Genomic DNA, 22,532 nt, shown 5'->3' on the forward strand with positions numbered 1-22,532 from the left:
CGCGCAGACTTGGTCTGGGCTGGGTAACTGCTTTATGCGGCTGACCTTTCCCTACGTAGCTGGGCAGCTTTTCCTAAGAGCCCCCCAGAGGTGGCGGTGGGGAGAACTCTTACCCAGAACTGGGGAACACAGACGGAGCCAGGCAGGTGGAGTGAGGGAAAGAGGAAGGGCCAGGAGGAAGCTGGGCTGCACAGAGGTGAGGCCTCATGAAATCTTGTTCTTCAAGAGTGGTCCCTCGACCAGCAGCAGCAAAATGGCCCAGGAGCCAGTTCAGAATCTTGAGCCCCACCCCAAACCTACTAAATCCGAATCTGCATTTTAACCAGATCCCTGGGGGTTCCTGTGCATATTCAAGCTTGAGAAGCACTGGGTGGGGCGCCGAGGCACGTCCCCAAGCCCCTAACTGCCACAGAGGGGGACAGGGGGATAGGATCTGGGATGCCCACCAGGCTGAGCCCAGCTCCCCTGGGAGCTCCTGCTACTCTGTCAGTCAGGACCAACAGCCCCTCGGCAAATTCTGGAGCTCAAGGGCACGGGGAGGGGGGTGGGGAGACGTCAGTCCTTAAAACTCAAACCAGGATAGTGGGAGGGCCCCTGCCCCTGCCAAGTGTCCCCCTCCCAAGGTCAGGGATCTTCACTTCCTCTACCCTCTCTTCCTGGGTTCAAACCCAGGCTCTGCCATTTTCCGATGGTGATCCTTGCTGTGGACTTCGGGGAGCTTCCACTTTCCTTTTCTGTAAAAGAAGAATGACGCTATTTCCTAGATGATACATTTGGTGTGCGCGTAGATTAAATCAGCGGATACCCAGAAAGGACTTCGAGCAGTACTTGGCACGTAACTCCATTAACCCAAGCTCTTTGCTTTCAGCCTTCCTTTGTTCCCTCGTCTGGGTGGCCCTTGGGCTGGGGGTGGGGGGGCTGGAAGAAAGGGGTTGCCGATGGAGGAATGCTGAGCGCCAAGGCAACTGGCTTGGATTCTGGAGGTGACAGGGGCTCCCGCGGGGACAGAAGGAAATGTGTTTGTAGGATACCTGTGATGCGCCAGGCTCAGTGCCAGGCATTTCCCTCCTCCCCACAGTTGGAAAGTACTCTTCCTTTCTGAGCTTACAAAGGACGGAGGCCCTAGAAGTGTGGTGAGCAGCCCAAGGTCAGTCAGGGAAGTGTGGAGCCAGCTCTTGGGGGATCGGACCGGCCAGCCTGACCTCAGTCTTACCCACACTTCACATGACCCCACGCTTTTACCTCCCCTGCAGCCCCGTCTGGTCCCTCAAAGAGGTAAGGGGATCCAGAAGACTAGAACTGGCAGAGGAGTGGGAAGGCGGACGGGGCCTGCAGACATGGTTCGCAGCTCTTTCCCTAGGGCCTCAGTTTCCCCAGGGTGTTAGCTTCGTCTTGCAGGAGCAGGGCAAGTGTGCTGAATGGACCTATAGTGGGTTGAGCTGCTCCTGGATTTACTCTACAGCACAGTTTGCCTGTCCCTCTGTCCCATGACTGGATGGCAGGCATTTGGCGCATGTGTTAAAAATGCCAGCAAGTGGTGGGGGTGTGGCGGGGTGGGGGGTACTTTTGGTTTCTGCTCTGATGCATGAAGAGCTTGGAAATTGTCACTCCCATCCTCACACAAGAGCAAGCTGAATAAGCCCCAAGTCAACGGCTTTTAGACACATCAGGGAATGAGGGTCAATGGGCCAACTGCCCCTCGGAAACCTGGCGAGATGGGTGAACATGGAGAATCAACCACGATCAACTTCTCTGAAGCAGACCCACCAGAGCCAGTAGCTCTTCGGAACACTTAAGTGGTAACTTTCTATCCTCCCTCTCCGCAGTGATAATTTTAAAAACACGCTTTCGAGGTACAGTTGACACATTATGATTGACACACAGAAAGCTGTAGTATTTAGCGTATGCAACGCGATGCGTTTGCACGTAAGTATGCACCCATGACACCGTCAGCACCATCTGGGCCATAAACAGCCCCATCATTTCCAAAAGTTTCCTCCCATTCTCTTTCTTAAGGTGGTATTATTATTGTGTTGTTGCTCTTCAATGGTAATTTTGATGACCTGCTGGAAGCTGAGTACGGACCGGGTTGAAAGTTACAAACTTGGCCCATTCCTAGGCACGCCCATACTTTCATGGGCTTTACCCCCAGGAGTCCTACCCAGTTCACATAGTGAAGATCAGAGAAAAACCCCTTCTGTTTTGGGCAGAAGAAATAAACACTTTGAAATATGCCCAGAACTTTTTCCATAACAAAGACCTACCCTTCAGAAGAAACTGCTTTCCCAGAGCCTTGTCTGATCGGGGGAAGGACAATTAGACAATCCCAGCCCTTTCTAGCCTTCCCATGTCATTTAAGGAGGGAAAAAAAAGGGCTAAATATGCTTCTGAAGGTCACAGCCCAGGGACACAGGCCAACAAAAAAAGCTGAGATTTAATGATAAAAGAGTACAGAATGCTTCTCCTCCCCAACAATTTACCACCAACGCAGCAGGACTCCAGTGTACTAACGGTGGATTACAAGGGAAAGAACTGCAAGATGCAGATTCTCTTTCAGAAGACGTTCTTAGGGAAACCCAAAGGCAACAGGGCAGGAAGCAAACGAGTGAGGAAATTCTAGGATGCCGAAGCCCTGGCACCCCGGCTACAGCAAATCTCAAACGTAGTTCAGCTCCTAGCCAAATTAACATAAAGCCTCATACTAAAAGCCTAATTGCCTTGGTTTCTATAACCTGATATATCACATCTAGGTTTCCACAAAAAATTGTAAGGCGTGTAAACTGAAAGTCAAGGAAAAACACTCTGAAGAGATGAAGGAAGTAACGGAATCAGACTCAGATAACACAAAGATTTTTGGAATTAAACAGATAGGAGGTTTAAAATAACCATGATTAATATTCCAGTGGAAAAAGGAAACAACATGCAAGAACACATGGGTAACGTAAGCAGAGAGACGGAAACTTTAAGAATCAACAGGGAATGTGAAAATCGGAAACACTAACAAAAATGAAGATGTCTTTGATGGATCCATGAGCAGAGTGGATTGGCCAAGGAAAGAATCCGTGAGCATGAAGATATGTCAGTAGAAACTTCCCAAACTGAAATGCAAAGAGAAAAAAGAATGGGGGGGGGGGGGAGAAACAGAATGTCCAAGAACAGTGGGACAGTTATAACAGGTGTAACCTGCACATGATGGGAACACCCCGTCACCGAAACTAAGGGAATCTGTCACCAGTAGGCCTGCCTTCCAAGCAATGTTAAAAGAAGTTCTTTGGAGAGAAGGAAAATACGTAGATCAGAAACCTGGATCTATGGGGAGAAAGAAGAGTATCAGAGACGAGATAATGAAGATCAAATAAAATCTTTTATTTTTCTTACTTTTTTTTAAAGATTTTATTTATTTATTTATTTTAGAGAGAGAGTGTGTGTGAGCAGAAGGAGGGGCAGAGGGGGAGGCAGAGGCAGAAGAGAGTCTTAAGCAGACTCCCTGCTGAGTGCAGAGCCCAGCACAGGGCTACCTCTCATGACCCTGAGATCATGACCTGAGCCAAACACCAAGAGTCAGATGCTTACCCTACTGAGCCACCCAGGTGCCCCTTATTTTTCTTATTCTTAATTGATCTAATGGATAAATGTTTGTAGTAAAAATAGCAAAAATAGTAGCAAAAAAAGAAGTATTGGGTGATTATAGCCTTTGGATACTGACATGAATACCAGCAATGTCACGAGGGTGGGGGTGGGCTGGGAGCGTATCGCTGTTAGATACCGTGAAGCCGCGCTGCGCTATTGGAAGTGAGCTTAGATTCATTGTAAAGGTATGTTGCAAACACTAGCGCAGCAACTAAAAAAATTTTTAAAGGAATTTAATTGCTATCATAAGAGGGGGGAGGAAATGAAACCACATAAAACCAGAGAAGGCAGAAATAGAGGGGAAGATTAAGAAAAGAAACAAGTGTAACAAACAAAAGAACAGTTACAAATATGGTTGATATTAATCCAACCCTATTAGTATCGACTTAAATATGAATGGTGTAAATATACCAATTAAAAAACAGACACTACCAGAGGGGGAAAAAAAAAAACCAAACAAGACTCAACTAGCTGTTGTCTTTAAGAAGCCCACCTTATTATTTATTTATTTGTTTATTTACTTACTTATTTTTTAAAGATGTATTTATTTGAGAGAGAGAGAGCAAGCAAACAAGCATGGGCGAGGGGCAGTGGGAGAGGAAGAGAGAGGCACAAGCAGACTCCACGCTGAGTGCAGAGCCCGATGTGGGTCTCGGTCTCACAACCTTGAGATCACGATCTGAGCTGAAACCAAGAGTTGGATGAAGCCCACTTTAAAAAGAGAGACACAGATACATGAAAAGAAAAGCAGTGGAGAAAGATACACCATGCTAACACTGATCAGAGGAAGCTAGAGCAGCTACGGTAATTTCAGACTAAGCAGACTTCAAAACAAGGAAATCGATCAGGGATAAATGGGCATTGCATTTGACAAAGGGATGAATTCTTCAAGGAGATAAAATAATCCTTAATGTGCACGTACCTAATAAGAGAACATCAAAGTCCATGAGGCTAAACACTGAAAGATCTGCAAGGAGAAATAGACAAACCACCAGTATACTTGGGGATTCACACCCCACTGTCGGTAACAGACAGATCCAGTGGGAAGAACGTCAGCAAGGACATAGTTGAACTAAACAGCACCAACAGGGGCGCCCGGGTGGCTCCGTTATTAAGCATCTGCCTTTGGCTCAGGGCGTGATCCCAGAGTCCTGGGATCGAGCCCCCCATCGGGCTCCTCTGCTGGGAGCCTGCTTCTTCCTCTCCCACTCCCCCTGCTTGTGTTCCCTCTCTCTCTGGCTGTCTCTATCTCTGTCAAATAAGTAAAATCTTAACAAAAATAAAATAAACAGCACCATCAATCAACTGGATTTAACTTATAGAAAACATCATCCTATAATGGCAGAATGGACATTCTTCTCAAGTGCGCATGGAACATTCACCAAGATAGACCACAGACTGGACCATATAACCCATCCTAACAAATTGAAAAGAACAACATCTGGGTAACGTCTAGGGGATGGACATTTGGTTCCATTTCCTTATAGACCAAGTCATTGTTTAAGGAACAGGGCCTCTGAAGCCCGACAGGCCCGGGGTGCAATTCTGGCTCCATTGCTCACTTGCTGTGTGACCTTGGGCCAATCACTTAACCTTTCTGAGCCCCAGGTCCTTCATCTGTAGTGTGGGGATGATAATAGTAACTACCTCGTGGGTCAGATGTTACATGCATGAAATAAGACATTCCATGGAAGGTGATTGAAGCCTTTCTCAGATCAAGGTAGGGCCTCAACGAATATTTCCTGCTCACTCATGGTGTTAGTAAGAGGGAAGGAACACCTTACAGAGCTCTTGCTGTGCACCACCCCCTGCTGGTCACTGGGAGCCTCAGACCTCAAACACCAGCTTCCCTCCAGGGCTCCCACCAGGAGATGAGTCACACTTCCAAACTTGGGGAGCAGGTGCCCCCAGTGCAGTGCAAGTCGGGCTCAGCTGAATTCATAGGTGCAGAGTGGGAAGCGTTTCCGACATGGGGCATTTGAGGTGTCCTTTCTAAACCGAGAGCACAGCCTGAGCAAGCTGAGCATGGTAGGTTCCAGAATGAGTGAGCAGTCTGGTGTGGCTTGTGGACCCCACAAAGGGTCATGGCTAAAAGGTCAGGGTACAGAGGTTACTTGGCCCAATCACTTCATTGTGGAAATGAGCAACCTGAGGCCCAGAGAGGGAAGAAGGGACTTCCCCCCGCCCCCGGCCGTTGTCATACTGCTCCCTGTGTTTCTATCCGGGACCTAGCTGAACTTAGAGAATGAGAGCTTGGATTAGGCAGAAGGATAATTGAGTGATGACTGGTATTGATGACAGATTAATATGTGTTCGGAACTCCTGCAAGGGCTCTCCAGGAGATACGCGATTTTATTCTCAAAAGCAATCCTGTGAGGCAGAAACCGTTATTCCCATCTTATCATTGAGGAAATGGAGGCTCCAGCGCTTTCGGGATTTTACCAGACACTGTGGATGCCTCTTCCGCACCCACTCCTGAATGTCCGTCTCCCTTGCTGGCAGAGCAGCAATGCTGTTCCTCTGTCTTCCTAAGCCCACACCCGGAGGTTCCCAGGAGCGGCTCTGGTCTCAGCCCACCATGGAGATTGGTTCAAGGGCAGATTGGTTCAAGGGCAGGAGGGATGCCTCCTGGCCCTCCTATAAGTGGAAGGAAGCTAGAGGAATTCTGGAAGGAGTTCCTTGATTGTTTGAGAGAGATGGGGTTTGGCAGGGGAGCGCCACGGAGCACCTCTGTACATTGTGGGGTTTGCATGTGATGTTGGAACCAAGGCGGCCACCTTAGGTGCATGAGGGGACACGTCTCAGAACAGTGTGACCCTACGGAAGATGCAGAGCAGAGGCAGCAATTAATGGGGTCCTGGGAGATGTGGCTGAGCTGCTTGAATTAACTAAACCCAGATGTCATTCATCTCACCTCCTTGACACATGAGCTCTTAAATCTCCTTTTCACTAAGCTGGTAGCGTCAGGGTTTTCTGCTCCTGGCCACTGAAAGTGGTCTTGTTGGTGTAAGCATGAACTCCAAACCTCTCCCCATGTCATGCAAGGCTCAGACCCCTGCACCGTGTTTCTCATCAATACCCACTGTCTAGCCAGAGTTGGCAACTTGCTAATCCCAGGCTGGGCCGTGTTCTCTGGGGCCTCCGGGCCTTTGCACATGCTGTTTTCTCTGCCTGAAGTGCCCTGCCAGGTGTCAGTGCTACACATGTGCCCTCTTCTCTTGAGAGCTGGCTGCTCTGTCACCTTCTGTGCAGATCCCACAGCACCTGTCTGTGTGGCTGTCGCTGTCATCACCCCTGTCCTCATCTGCCAGTGTATATATCTGCCCCCTCTCCTGGACTGAGCTCTGGACTGAGGACAAGTCCTGTCGCATTCATTTCTGTGCCCTGTCACCCAGCACAGGGCCTGGCCTACAGCACCCCTCTACATGGCTGTGGAATGAATACGGGTGCGGGGGCCCTCTGGGTGCCCTGGCTCTCACGGGAGTGCCTGGGGCGGGGGGCCTCCCAGCTCAGCAGCCACAGTAACAGCAACCATCATAGAGCCGCTCACGCACTGGGGCCAGACGCTCCCCACGCCCCCTCTCCTGTGCTCTCCATCCTAGCACCCGTCGCCTGCTTTTACAGTTGAGAAAACCGCGCTGCAGAGGGCTGAAGTGACTTGTCCAGAGCTGGGATTTCAATGCAGGTCTGTTGGTCTTTCGTAAAGTTAAAAAAGCAATGTACCAAATTGTGTGTCTACGAATGATTGTGTGTGTGTGTGCGCGCGCGGGCGTTTGCAAGAGGATGGTAGGAAAACCGGCACTTCACTTTTCCAATTTTGTTGATATTTCTAATTTTGGTTCAGAAGCATAATGGGGGAAAACAGAACATATACAGCCCAAGGTTTAGAGAATTAGTGCTAGACTGGGCTGTGTGCCCTGAGGCTGTCACTTTCTTTCTTTCTTTCTTTTTTTTTTTAAGATTTTTATTTATTTATTGGACAGAGATAGAGACAGCCAGCGAGAGAGGGAAACACAAGCAGGGGGAGTGGGAGAGGAAGAAGCAGGCTCAAAGCGGAGGAGCCTGATGTGGGGCTGGATCCCAGAATGCCGGGATCACGCCCTGAGCCGAAGGCAGATGCTTAACCGCTGTGCCACCCAGGCGCCCCAGGCTGTCACTTTCTTAAAGACCCTTTGGCGCAGCAGGGAGCCCACGTAACTCTACTCCCAGGATGCAGTCTGAACTGTGCAATGTCAGGGTTTCCTGATGCCCTTACTTCTTTTTTTAAAATTTTTATTTATTTTTATTTATTTATTTTATTTTATTTTTTATAATAATTTTTTATTATGTTAGTCACCATACAGTACATCCTTAGTTTTTGATGTAGTGTTCCATGATTCATTGTTTGCATATAACACCCAGCGCTCCATGCAATACGTGCCCTCCTTAATACCCATCACCTGGCTAACCCATCCCCCCACCCCCCTCCCCTCTGAAACCCTCAGTTTGTTTCCCAGAGTCCATAGTCTCTCGTGGTTCACTCCCCCTTCTGTTTACCCCCCCTTCATTCTTCCCTTCCTTCTCCTACAGATCTTCCTGCTATTTCTTATGTTCCATAAATGAGTGAAACCATATGATAATTGTCCTTCTCTGCTTGACTTATTTCACTTAGCATAATCTCCTCCAGTGCCGTCCATGTTGCTGCAAGTGTTCGGTAATCGTTCTTTCTAATGGCTGAGTAATATTCCATTGTGTATATGGACCACAACTTCTTAATCCAGTCATCTGTTGAAGGGCACCTCGGCTCCTTCCACGATTTAGCTATTGTGGACAATGCTGCTATGAACATTGGGGTGCATATGGCCCTTCTCTTCACTACGCCTGTATCTTTGGGGTAAATACCCAGTAGTGCAATTGCTGGATCATAGGGTAGCTCTATTTTTAACTTTTTAAGGGACCTCCACACGGTTTTCCAGAGTGGCTGTACCAACTTGCATTCCCACCAACAATGTAGGAGGGATCCCCTTTCTCCACATCCTCTCCAACATTTGTTGTCTCTTGCCTTGTCTATTTTTGCCATTCTAACTGGCGTAAGGTGGTATCTCAATGTGGTTTTGATTTGAATTTCCCTGATGGCTAATGATTTTGAACATTTTTCATGTGTCTGTTAGCCATTTGTATGTCTTCATTGGAAAAGTCTCTGTTCATATCTTCTGCCCATTTTATGATTTGTTTATTGTTTCTCGTGTATTGAGTTTGAGAAGTTATTTGTAGATCTTGGATACCAGTCTTTTATCTATAGTGTTATTTGCAAATATCTTCTCCCATTCCGTGGGCTGCCTCTTAGTTTTTTTGACTGTTTCCTTGGCTGTGCAGAAGCTTTTTATCTTGATGAAGTCCCACAAGTTCATTTTATCTTTTGTTTCTCTTGCCTTTGGAGATGTGTCATGAAAAAGGTTGCTTTGGCCGATGTCGTAGAGGTTGCTGCCTATGTTCTCCTCTAGAATTTTGATGGATTCCTGTCTCACATCGAGGTCTCTCATCCATTTGGAGTTTATTTTTGTGTATGGTGTGAGATAGTGGTCAAGTTTCATTCTTTTGCATGTAGCTGTCCAATTTTCCCAGCACCATTTATTGAAGAGACTGTCTTTTTTCCACTGGATGTTTTTTCCTGCTTTATCAAAGATTAGTTGCCCAAAGAGCCGAGGGTCCATTTCTGGGTTCTCTCTTCTGTTCCATTGGTCTATGTGTCTGTTTTTGTGCCAGTACCATGCTGTCTTTGTGATCACAGTTTTGTAGATGCCCGTACTTCTAATCTGTGCTTTCCTGAGTTTGGAGACGTTTTCATTTTTATTCACCCCCTTCCTTTCCCTCCTTCCTTCCCTTCCTCCTTTTTTCTTCTTTCCTCCTTTTCTTCCTTTCTCTCTCTCTTTTTCCCTTTTTAAGATTTTTAAAAAATCTTTAAGTATCGCTACACCCGATGTGGGTCTTGAACTTACAACTCCGAGATCCAGAGTCTCACCACGCTCCTCTGACTGAGCCAGCCAGGCTTGTCCGTCCTTCCTTCCTTCCTTCCTTCCTTCCTTCCTCTCACGTTCTTTCTTTCTTTTTTGCCAAACGGTGCAGATAAAGAGCGAGGCTTGTTTACATTTCTTCCGGACCTATTTAAACTTATTGTACTTTAAAAAGGTCAAATCATGGTTGGTGGGGTGTGGATGCGGGAGGTGGGAGAAAACTCAGCTTCAAAAACACACCCCTTCTCTTTCTTATTTATATAAAACTTTGTTCTGAAGGCTTCTTCGGGGCCAAAGAACAAGCACAGAAACAAAATCGGGTCACGACCATTGTGCTCTCTGCCCCTTGCCCAGTTGGACCCCGGGCGGAGCAAAAGACAAAGGTCTGGGAGCACCGGGGAGCAGAGCCGGCACATCCCAGGAGGGGGACCCCACGTGCCCCGGCTCAGGCTCAGAAGTGGAGAGAAGCAATTGGAGGGAGTAGCCGGACTCCCCCCAACCCAGCATCCCATGCTCAGAGAGGGAGCCCCCAGGTCCCTCCTCTTTGAAATGAGGCCACCGTGAGAACCTGCCGGGGCACACAGGGGCCCGACGGGAGGGAGGACCAGGACGGTCCAGGAGCTCAGGCAGTGTGGGCCCGACTGGTCTGGGAAGATGGGCCTGGGGTGTGCAGGCCGAGAAGCACGTGTTTGGAGAAACCCTTGTTCTCATGCCTTCCGTGAATCACTTCTTCCTAGGGCGTCGGTGTTTCTCCCACCTCCTGTTGAAGTCACGTGAACCCCTAATGCCAGCTTCTGCTTCCTCCCGGGCTGGCCGCCAACAGCCGCCTGCCTGTCCGTGCCGATTCGAGGCGGTGGGAGGGACAGACGAGGAGGCTCGGGGTCCCCCTTCTGGGAGAAGGCCCTGCCCTGGACCTGCCAGGGTTTGAGCGTCTGGCGTGAGGCAGTGGACAGAACTTTCGACTCGTCGCAGAAGCCACCAAGCGGCCTGAGCCGCCTCAGCCCTCAGCTTCTACCCTAGGAAGTGGGACGTCTGGCCTACACGTCACCAAGGGCCTTCTGAGCTTCGCGGTCCTGGGGGAAGGGCCGCGATGGCCCGGGGGAGGCTAGCGGGGAGCTGCGCTCTGTCCCGCCGGGTCCTCCCCCGTGGTCTCCCCACTTTCGGGCCCTACTCCTCGACAGGGTTCGAGGCAGTTCAGCTACTGGTTAACGCGGACCAGATGCAGCCCTCTCCCCGGACACGCTCAGCGGCCTTCCTCCTCGGAGGCCTGGGGGATATTTGAGACTCCATGGAGTTTGGCTTCGGAGCCCGGAGTGGAAACCACAGCCCCATTATGCGAGCACATCTGATCTCCCTGGGAGGAGAGAGGCGACTGGCCTCAGAAAAGGAGGCCGCTCGCTCTGTGGGGAACAGTTTTGCCTCCCTGCTGAGGACAGGGTCCGGGAGCCCCAGGGAGGGCGAACCCAGCATGCTTAGCCAGAATGGAGGCCTGACCTCAGAGGTGCTGGGTCCCTAATCCCCGGGGATGGTGGCAAGGGCCAGGGGCCTCCAGAGAGGAACTCGGGTCCCCTGTGAGAGCTGGAGATGCACCGAGCAGTATTCTCCCTCCCGCCACCCCGCCACGCGAATGCGTGTATTGAAAGCTTTTATGTGTGCCACACTCATCGTGAAAGAAGGAAAATTCCATCAAAAGGGAATGACTGCCTCTCCCTCTTCCTCCCTGGGGCAGACAAGCAACTGAGTTTGCATAAATGAGTGGGAAAGGATTCCAAAGGCCCTGCCTGTTAAGATACCCCAGCTTCTATCACTGCCTCGATGGGTAACTTTGGGCCGATAACTTATGATCTCCAGCCTCAGACTCCCCTTTGCCCCATGGAAATAACGAGCCTCAGGGGCGCCTGGGTGGTGCAGTCGGTTGATTGACCAACTCTTGGTTTCGGCTCAGGTCATGCTGTCAGGGTTGTGAGATCAAGCCCTGCGTTGGGCTCCGTGCTCAGCACAGAGTCTGCTCGGGACTCTCTCACCCTCTTCTTCTGCCCCTCCCCCCAATTCATGCTCTCTCTCAAATATATAAATACATCTAAAAAAAAGAAAAGAAATAATGAGCCTCACTTGGGGGGAAGGAGAGCCTCGGTGGAGGCAAGTTGGTGTTACTCCCAAATGACATGGATTAAATCCTCCTTTCCTGTTTCTAAATAATCCAAGACCATCACAATGGCCCATCAGCACTGTGGTCGGCAGAAGTAACTGAGACACCCCCGGGGGTGGCTGGGGTCCGAGCCGAGGCAGCGGGTCAGCTGGTTTCGCGAGTGGAGCGTCTCTGGGCTTGAGTGATGCCTGGGGTAGACACTTTGAAACTGCCTACACTCAGCCCTATCGTGACTCTTCAGGGCAGGAACCGGGGCAGAGACCATCTGTATCAGCCCTTCCCGCCTGAGGGTCTTTCTCTCCAGGGGTGAAGGCTCAGGCAGGGCAGCAGACCCTCAAGCTTCTGCTCAGTGCCCACTCACCTGGGTGCTCTGGGACGGTTCCTGGGCTATTTCTGTGGGGTGTAGAACTGACCAATGTGCTTGGTCACTTAGCAACCTCAGTTTCCTCCTCTGTGAAATGGGGATAGCAGCTGCGTTAGCTCCCTGGGTTGGGGGTGTTGTGAGGGGTAGGGAGAGTGATCAGTGGTTTGCTCATGAGATCGCTCCTACTGTTGTGGGGAGAGACCTCGGGCTCAGGGCGTCAAGGGATGGGAATGCAGAGCGGGTTGTTGCCCCCAACGATCAGCTCCTGGAGAAGGGTATATCCCCACGTGTGGGGTCTAGGAGTGGCTGGGGCAGGCTCCCTATACATTTAAGATTTGTGGAAGGAAAGAGATTGTTCTTGGTAAGGGACCTTGAAATGGTCAGGCATAACGAAACCTTTTCTAGTCTCGCCAAACCCTCCAGTGGGTCTCCAGCCACGCCCCCCTTCATTCTCCCTCTCATTTGTCCATGTGTTCACGCAGCCACTCATTCCACGAATACTCCATGAGCGCCCTCTTTGTGTCTGACGCTAGGGAAACCACGCTGGGCACGGGGCTGCCCTCACGGAGCTCTTGCTTTACGTGGGGGAGAAAGACTTTTGACAACGAGTCGCACACATCAGCACAGATTCTCATTTAACAGGCGCCAGGAAGGGAAGGGACGGGGCATTGAGGGGTCTCTAGCAAGGGCCACCTTCCTCCCGAAGGTCAGTACTTGCTGGGTGTCCGGCAGTGACCTAAGTCTTCGATGCTGACTCACTGGGTCCTTGCTGTGTCCCTGTGGGCTATAGTCATCTCCATTTTACAGATGAGGAAACCAGGTGGACCCAAGATCTCAATTGTTTACCCTAATTCTGTATCATAGGAGGTGGGGGTGGGGGGACTTCCCTCGTCCCTGTTCCACGGCTGAGACTTTAGTGGAAGTCAAATGCTTTTCTCAAGGTCACAGAGCTAGAATGGCTGAGTTTCCTGGCTTATCTCCTCCATCCGAACTCCAACCAATTTGGGACAGAATTTTTAGCACAGTGAAGATAAATCAGCCAGTTAGAGTTGGAAGATTGATTATATTTATGGCCTCGCCATTTTTCACCCGTCCCTGTGTCCACATGCTTTGCTCAGTGACTCTGCAATGCTCTGCTCCGGGGGAGACGGTTCTGCAGTCCTTGGCTCCGGACTCTGCCCTGGGATTTGCTGTGGCCGATGGGCTGTTGGCCGACTCGGTGCAAGCAGGGGCTTCACAAAGTGTGTGTACATTTCCCCTTCTGCCCGTCTCCTCCGCCACTGTCACGAGAACAGGCTGACCAGCTTGCTGAGTCCTGGAGACAAGTTACCCGTGTCGTCCCAGCCCAGGCCATGGTAGGTCAGCTAGCAGACCCACCTGCGAAAGACCCCAGCTGAGATCGGCCAGACCCCACAAACTAGGGAGCTAAACGAATGGTTTGCCACGGGGACTCGGCTTGTTGGCTATGCAGCCTTGTTTTGGCCGTCGATGACAGGGACTGGTGCTTACCTGAAGCCAACACGACTGTCGATTGCAGGGCACGAGGGCAAGGCTGGAAGTCTAGCCAAGGCAGGGGAGGAACGATGAGTTCCGAGCTGAGAGGTTTGGGAATGAGGCATCGAACAATAACGCAGAGCTGAATCTCGAAGGGGGTAAGAAGGTGTCCTAGCAGACGACGCAGCCACCAGCCCGAGGCGTGCCACTGCAAGGCGAGCCCCAGGAGCGGCCAGTCACCCGGGGAGGCTGGTGCGTGGCAGGCAACGTGCGAGAGAGAGTGCGCTCTCCCGAAGGCGGCTGCCAACAGTTTCTCCTTGCCTGAACCTGTACGATACTCCTCCCAGAAAGCGGAGGGCCTGGGTCCCCTCCCCTGGACTTGCGACTGGCCTCGCGGCTTTCCTTGACGCAGAGAATACGGTGGAAATGACTCTGTGCCCATTCCAGGCGTAGGCTTAAATGGCCTGGGGCCTTTTGCTTTCTCTCTCTCTTTTGGAAGTTGGCCACCATGGAAAGAGAAACTCGGGCAGATAGGACAGGGACAAGGAACCACGTGGAAGGAGAGCAGAGAAACCCCAGTGTAGGGGAGTGAGGGAGGACTCTTGGATGTTTGGGGCCAGCCGAGCTCCCAGCTGAAGGTAACCACACCAATCCCACTGGGAGCCGGGCCTCCACGTAGCCCACCCACGGAACCAGGACGGGGACTAAAGCGCTGTCATTTCAAGCACTGAGCAGTGGGGTGTTTTGTTACGCGGCAGAGGTGACCGAGATGGGTGGCCAGGCAGCTGCCTGGTTCCTGGGAGTCTCTGGGACTTTTCACCTTCTCCGGAGCCCTGAGCTCTGTTCCCATGGTTCCCAGTCAACTGGCAAGGGCTTTTCTCCTGCTTTATTCTTCCTGGGGAAGGTGAGGGGAGTTGTGTGGTTTCCTCACACCCCATTTTGAAGAAGCTCCTATGACGAGCTAATGGAGCTCCTATGACCAGAATGACGGACTATGAGCTCAGACTCTGGGGTCAGTCAGACTCCTGGGATTTAAGTCCCAGCTCTGCCCATTTCCAGCTGTGTGACCTTGGGCAAGTTACTCAACCTCTCTGTGCCTCAGTTTCCGCATCTGTAAAATATGGTTATTGCTCATACCTATCTCATCGAGTTCCTACGAGGATTAAATGAGGTAATATATACCAACTCTTAAAATAGTGTCTGACTCATCGTAAACCCTCGACGAATATTATCTATTGTTTTCCTACGACTATTACAGCTACGACCACCACGACTCCCATTGCTGCTACTGCTAGGAATAGTAGGTAGTAGGTTCCAGGGATTCTGAGCCGGATATTTCAGTGTTCTTGACCTGAAGGAGCTCACAGCCTCACCAACTAGAAGCAGAGCTGACTCCTGAACAGGCACATTGCAATACAGAGGGACAAGATAAAAATGGGAGAAGGATCAGGTCTGGGAGCGGTTGATCCGACCCAGGGATTGAGAAGGCTTCCTAAGGCAGCTGATCATTGAGCCGGGTTCTGGAGGCCAACAAGGAGTTTGCTGGCTTTATCAGTTCGGTTTATGCTTGGCTCTGAGTAAAAGCACCAGCACCAGCACCAAAACACAAACACAACAGGAGCTTAAACAAGATAGAAGCTTATGTGTGACCCGAATAGAAAGCTGGTGGTGGAAGGCCCAGGGCTCCTAGGCTACACCGAGCAGCGGGTACCCAGTCTCCTTCTATCTTGTTCCAACATGCAGAGCTTCCACCCCATGCTCTCCTCCTGGTGCGAGGTGGCTGCAAGAGCTCCAGCAACCTGGCTCTTTAGGGAACTCCCTAAAGAGTGCACTTCCAAGCTATTGTCAAAGCTTCATCCCATGGCCGATCTAACTGCAAGGGAGATTGAGAACACGTTCTTTATCCTGGGCGGCCTTGTGCCCAGCTGGCTAAGAAGCGGGTCTTCCGTTACTGAGGGGGATGTGGGGACCCGACATTGGAGAGCTAGGCTCCCACGAGAAGGAATGGCACGTCCAGAGGCCTGCGTACGTGGAGCATGTGGCTGGTTCTGTCCTCACCAGGCCTTCAAAGATCCTCGCTCCTTCTCTGCGGAGGCCCTCACTGGTTCATCATGGCCGGTTCTGTAAACCTGAATTCCCACCAGCCTCCTGCCGGGCAAGCACACCCCTTCCCGGCCCCCCTTTGGCTCCAGAGGCTCCCTCCCAGCGCCTCCTGGGAGAAACAGATGCCCTTGAGGAGTGCGTGCTCGCTGAGGAGATGGCGCTGCTGAGTGGAGGGGCCGCAGAGAGGGCCCCCGGGCCAGGGGAGGGCTGTAAACAAAGGCCGGGAGGTGGCTGTCAGGGCACTTGGGTGGCCCTCGAGGACAGCCGTCCTGCTCGTTCTGGGGGTCTGAGGCCTGACGGGCCACATGAGGGATGAGAGCCCTGGTCCCTACAGATGACATCACACATACGCTGGTCGTGCCAGGCTGGGACCATGGAGCCAGTGCTCTGGGAGAAGAGAGGGAGCCACAGAGCATGGCGCCTTGGCACGGGCGGGAGGAGGGGCAGCCCGGGCTCGGGGCTCCGAGGCGGAAGAGCAGGACACTCGTGTGGCACAAGGTCTAGTTCTGCTTGGACATGCTGGGTCCCTTGAAGCCTCAGTTTTCCCATCTGCCAAGTGGCGATCCACTTCTCAAGGGCAAAATGAGGGTTCTGGATGGTGGCTGGGAAAGGCCTTGGCAAGGGCTCTGGTGCCGTGCACACACGCGTGTCAGTGGAGATTTTGAAGGAAGGGTCTTCCACAGGGCGCCATCTCAGGCCTGCGCTGCGGCCTTGGCTTCCCGGGCATCCGCCCCTGGCCACCTGCGCACCCCTTCCTCACCTCCCAGCCGTTCCCATCCCCTTGGTCAGAGCTCCGGATGCAGACTCCGGCCAGGCGAAGATTCCGTGCACCTGGGACGCGGGCGGAGGTGGCCTGGAGAGCTGGGCGGCCCAAGTGCTGGGGGACTACTCAGGTAGGACTCCTCACTCACACGCCCACGGGGACCGGGCAGGCAACCAGGGTGCAAAGGGGCTCAGGGGAGGCGGGCTCCGGGCGTGCAGCCCCTGCCAAGCTGGGAAGCGCGTGCCCACCCGATTCAAAGGCCGTGTTTTCAGACACTCTACCACAAAGCAGAACGGCAGGCGGAGGCTTTGTGACCTGGATTCGCCATGGCGACATGTGCTCTGCGTGGGTCAGCGGGGAGGGCGGGTGTGTGTTTCACGAACCGCTAACACCAGCCAGCCTGGCAGAAATGGCCATCTGCTTTGCTTCTGAGACGGAAGGCGGGCTGGGGGTCCAGGGTCTGACTGGGTGGGTAGACTCTGGAACATACAAGAGACACCTGGCTTGGTGTTTGTTCGTTGGCCTAGTATGGCCCTTTGCTGGAACTCCTCCACGCCCTCATGAACCGCACGTTTCCCGTGGGATTTGCCGCCTGATTCTCCCCAGGTGGGGAGCCCCCGACCCACGCTGAGCCAATCAGCGTCTTCCGCAGAGAATTTGGAATCAGAACCAAAAGACTTCAACGAGGGCCGGCTGGCTTCACATCTAGAGGCCATGTCCGGCCGGGAGCTGTGGACAGCCCTGCTTTCCACTACTGAGCGGAGGAGTGGGGACAGCCGGCAGACGGTGGCAAGGTAGGAGAGGGAGGGGGCCCGGCTGGGCACCCCCAGGGCTCTCAGGCCTGACAGCACCCTGACCCACTGGGTCCTGCGCGGGGATTCCGGGAGACACCGCCGGCTCCTTTCAGGCCCCTCCTGCCCCTCCCCCAACATTTTCGTTCTCTGACTCTAGCTAGTGTAGCTGAGTTTCTGTCGCATCGAAAATAATCCCGCCTGATCCAAGGAGGAGCACCGAGAGATCTCTGTTTATATGACGGCCGCTCCCTGAGCCAGCAGCTTCACCGGCATGATTTCATTAGCTCCTTACGAGGACTGTGAGGCAGGTCTTGTTTCCAGTGACAGATGAGAACACTGAGGCCCAGAGAGGCTAGGCGACTTGCCTAGAGTCACATAGCTGACAGGAACTTGAGTCCGGGCTGGCTGACCCTAGAGCCAAGTAGACACCCCCTGTGCACTTAACCCAGCTGCTGTTAGGGGTTGCGTTTGGAGGTCATGGCCCGGGAGTTCTGCTGGGCCTCCCGCACAGCCCGTGATTCTCTGGGCTTACTGGACTCTGTACAGTAGAAAATAAGTTGGTACATCTGGGGAAAGAGCCCGCTGGTCGGGCTTTAAGTTTTCAGTACTGGGCTGGAGGTGACCTCCTGGGGGAGCCCAGGCGGAGCCCAGCCGAGCCCCTAGACCAGGCTGGCTGGTAGAGGAGGCTGATACCATCTCCTGCCACAGCTCTCAGGCCTGCCTGTGAGTTATGGGCCTGGACAGCCTGGGGCAGAAAGGGTCCTCCCCCAGATCCCAAGCCTAAGGCAGCCCCTCTGGGAGACTTTCAGGGCCCAGGTGGCCGTGACCTTTCCTCTGTTCTCCCTCACACTCACTTTGCCATGGCCCCGACTTAGGAACCCGGAGCGCTTGTTTGGGTTCTCCTGCTGAACAGCCGTGAAGGGCAAAGCTGACACCTGGGATATGCTTGGCCCCCTCCTCCCCAGGGGTGGGCGGTTGACTTTAGAGGGTCAGATAGAGAGAAGACCCAACACGGGCTGGATCATGGGAAGATATGGGTTCCAGGAGAAATAGCAGGGGGCTTGGCAGCTCCCGGAGGCTCTGGAAAGACTCAGGTATAGGCCTAGCTGTGTGCAGACGGTAGGCTCCCTAGAGACAGGGACCAGCCGTCCCTGCCCTTTGAAAATCTTTTAAAGTTCACTCATTTGAATTCTATGAATGTACAGTTTGCAAAAGAAAAGGAGTCCTACTATATGGCATATATAATTTGTTTTTCCACGAAATAGATTACGGACATTCTTCCAAATGAATGGAAGTCTGAGTCATTCTTGTTACTAGTTGCCTAGCAGTCTAGAGACTGGGCAGCTCAAAGAAAACTCTGAACTTGTTTCATCGTGAATACAGATATAAGAATTCTAAGTAAAATATTAGCACAAGAAATCTAGCACGACAATAAATGAAAAGAACGCTTCATAATCCAAGAGGAGTTTATTTCAGGAGTGCAAGGATGGTCGATATTGGGAACTCCACAACAGTGCTCATTACACAGACAGTTGAGGGAAACCATGTAATTCTCTCAATAGACAGAAGAGGATCGCACGCTGATTGGCAGCCCTTTCTGATGAAGTGGTAAGAAGGAATCCGAAAGATGGTCAGAGTATTTCCCAAACCCTAGAGCAAATAGAGGGGGTATATATACTAAAGGCATTCTCGTTCAAGTCCAGAGCAGACAAGGCTCCAGGGTCCACCATGATGATTAGCCCATGTTATCCCAGCTAGAGGCCCAGGGAGCGTGACTGTGAGTGGGGCAGTGGTGGGGAGCAGCTGGTGCCCAGAGTCCTCTGGGGAAGGTCCACCACTCTCCGGAGGCCCTCCTGCTGGAGGCGAATTTACCTGGAGCTAAAGAAATTTCAACCTCAGGGCTCCGTACTTGTGGCAGTTCCTTCCAAGTCTCCATAACCAAGTCTACATTCATAACTTGGTATACTTATTCTTGTAGTCCTTCAGTTCTATGTGGCTCAGGCCCCCACACCCAGACCCTTCCCGGTCTCTAGTTCAGCACACCTACCCTGGATTTTCATCACGGTACCACCTTGAGTCCCCAGCAGCCAGCCTGGGCCTGGCCAGGTGTGCGGAGCAGACTGTGGAGTGAACGAATGAGGAAAGCAGAGAAATTTGACTTGTCCCAGACTCCTCCGTGATCACTGGCAGAGCCAAGACCAGAGCTTGGGTCTCTACCCGCCTGGTGTGGGGTCCCGCCCACTTCACCAGGCAACTGCTTGGCTTGGTTTTGCCCCATGACATCCAGGGGTGTTAAAAGCATAAAGAAGGTTGAGTTGTGACCTTTGGTGACTGAAGGGACACCCATATGAGGAAAGATACCCAGGCTGCCCTGTGTGTGGGGCTGCCGGCTGTGGTAACAGAGAGGTGGCAGTCTTGGCATTTGTGTTCCTGACCTTCCACCTGCAACCTCTTAGGGTCCCTATGGCCAAGGGGCCTGGGAACCACCTCGAGACAAGCCCACTTACCCCAATCCTCTCCTTGGGGCCTTCAAGAGCATGTCGAATTTCTGACACCACGGGGGCAGTCTTGAGGCCGCAGGGACGGGGAGAACAGATGACAAACATGGCCCCGTGCCTTCCTCTCTGAGGCTGTGCTGTATTAAGTAAAAACAGCAGCTTGGACAACAAGGGGACGCCATTTTTGTAAAAATAAATATACATTTTTATGTGTGTGTTCACATGGGCGAACATCTAGAAAGAGATACACGGAAAAGTTAGCAAAAGTGACCTCCAGGTCATGGAATCCTAGTGGGTTTCTTCTTTTCTTTTTCCTTCAGCTTTTCTGTATTTTCTAATTTTTCTATGATGATTATGTATTACTTGTGCAGGGACAGCATGGGGCAGTGTTTAGGAGTCAGAATGGTGGGGCGCCTGGGGGGCTCGGTTGGTTAAGTGTCTGATTCTTGGTTTCCACTCAGGTCATGATCTCAGGGTTATGAGATCAAGCCTCGCACCAGGCTCCATGCTCGGTGCGGAGTCTGCCTGATGACTCTCTCCCTCTGCCCCTCCCCCCCATTTGCGCACCCTTTCTCTCAAAAAAATAAATCTTGAAAAAAGAGTCAGACTGGGGTTAGCATCCTAGCCCTCCTTCATTCTAGCTGTGTGTGTGTGCACATGTGTGTGCAGGGGGGAGGTCACTGGACCCCTCTGAGCTTCAGGTTATTTATTTGCAAAAGGCAGCAAAGGTGACCTTGACATGCCGCGTGCACTGCGGTGGGAAATCCTGTCTGGCCCCACCCAGGGATCAGATTTAATAGAACTCGTCATGGGCAAATTCGCTTGAGAAGCATATGGCACCAAGGTTCCTGCTGAAAACATTGAACCTGGATCTAGTCATGAGGAAACGTCAGACAAACCAAATAGAGTGACGCTCTGCAAAGCACCTGGCCTGGACTTTTCGAAAAGGCCAATGGCATGAAAGGACTAAAGAAAGAAAAAGTCTGGAGAACAATTCCAGATTATAGGAGGTGCCAAGGGTGGGAAGGGTGGTCGTTGATCCATCTATCATTGATCGGATCCTGGGTAGGACAAGGAAGCTATAAAGGACATTACTGAGACAATAGGGCACATTTGCATAGGAACAGTATGTTAGCCGAGAGTATGAAAATGTTAAATGTCCTGAGTGTCATCACAGTGTAGGGTTGTGTAGGAAGATGTCCTTCTTAAGAAGTTGTTGCTGAAATAGTTAGGGGAAAATACCTTGATGTCGGCAACTAATTCTCCAATGGTTCAGAGATAAAGTAAATGTAGCAAAAATTAAAATAAGTTAAATTAATTAAAGCAAACGCACAGGGCAGATCTCAATCGCAAGCTACTGCTCCACCCGGCCTAGAGCTGTCTGTGCCCTGCCTCCTCCCTAAAGGCCCCTTTTCTTTCCAATCTCTCCACTGAGGCCCCTTTTCCAGAGGAGGTGGCCGCAGGGAAGGGTCTGGGAGAATAGCAGGAATCAGACCATGGCCTTCTCCTGAAATTCATGGCTTTCCCAGACTCCCGCTCCAAACAGCCTCACCCCACCGTCCTCCACAGGCCCTGGGTCCTCGTTCATCACACGGACATGCCATAGGCTGTCCCCTCTCTTCCAGTTTGCTCCCGCAGTTCCCTTGGCCTAGAATGCCATCCTTCCCTGTCCTAGCACCTAAATCCAAATTACCCTTCAAAGAAAGCCCATTAAAGTGTTCAGAGACCTCCCTTTCTCCCAGAGCAATGAAGAAGCATCCTTTCTTGGAATGACCCCTTTGCCGGTACTCTAGTCTGCAATGCCCTGGTTGTCCTGTTGCCTCCGTGAGCCCGGGAGCTGCAATCTGCACGGACGGGGATGGCCCCTCCCAGGTATCCCTGGGATGTACTGAGTGCCTGAGCCCTTGTAGACACTCTGCACATGTTTGTTGACAGAGGTTTGGGGGCCGGTACAACTCTGCTACCATTTTGGAGACCACATGCATGTTGATACATTGATACAATAGAGGACCATGCAGGGGCGGGAGAATGGCTTAGATCGGTACGGAACAACCCGAGATATAATAACAAGTGAAAGCAGCAAGGTGTGCTACCATGAACGCAGGAAGCTACTGTTTGTGTAAGAAAAAAAAAGCGTATATAAGGGACTAGCAAGGCTAGTCCAAGGAGGAGAATGGGGGGCTGGGGAGACAGGGAGGGAGTACGACGTTTCACATTTGTGCCGTGTGTATGTGAGCCTATGAACAAATTTTATGATTTATAATAGAGCTCCCACTCTTTGGGGGAGGTGGAGGGAACCCCAGGAATGGGGTGCTGAGGGAAGAGGGGAGAAGCAGGTGAGCATCCCCCTAGTGGAGGAGAAGCCCGGGCTGCCAGCCTGTGCCCTGAGCCCCTGGCAGTGGAGCGGTGCAGAAGCCTCCCAGAATCCTCAGCGCCGTGGGCATCTCCCGCTCCTGTGATGTCCCATCCTCTGGGCCTGCAGCTGCTCATGCCACCCACTTCCACGCCTCTGCCAGACTTGCGTCCTCGCCTCCACTCCCACGTGCTAAGTCCTATTTGGCTTTCGAGCTCCCCCTCAATTCCTGCCTCTGCCCCTGTGTTCCCTTGACCCCTGTCAGAGGCCTCCCTCGTGCCGTCTTGCTGCCTCGGCCCTCGGTGTTTGCCATAAAGTCCTCAGAGCTGAGCGGGCCCAACTATCGGAATAGAAGGTGGGAAGGTCACCTAGAGAATCCTGGCTCCGCTGG

The sequence above is a fragment of the Ursus arctos genome, unplaced genomic scaffold (genome assembly GCF_023065955.2).
Source record: "Ursus arctos isolate Adak ecotype North America unplaced genomic scaffold, UrsArc2.0 scaffold_28, whole genome shotgun sequence".
NCBI classification, from domain to species: Eukaryota; Metazoa; Chordata; class Mammalia; order Carnivora; family Ursidae; genus Ursus; species Ursus arctos.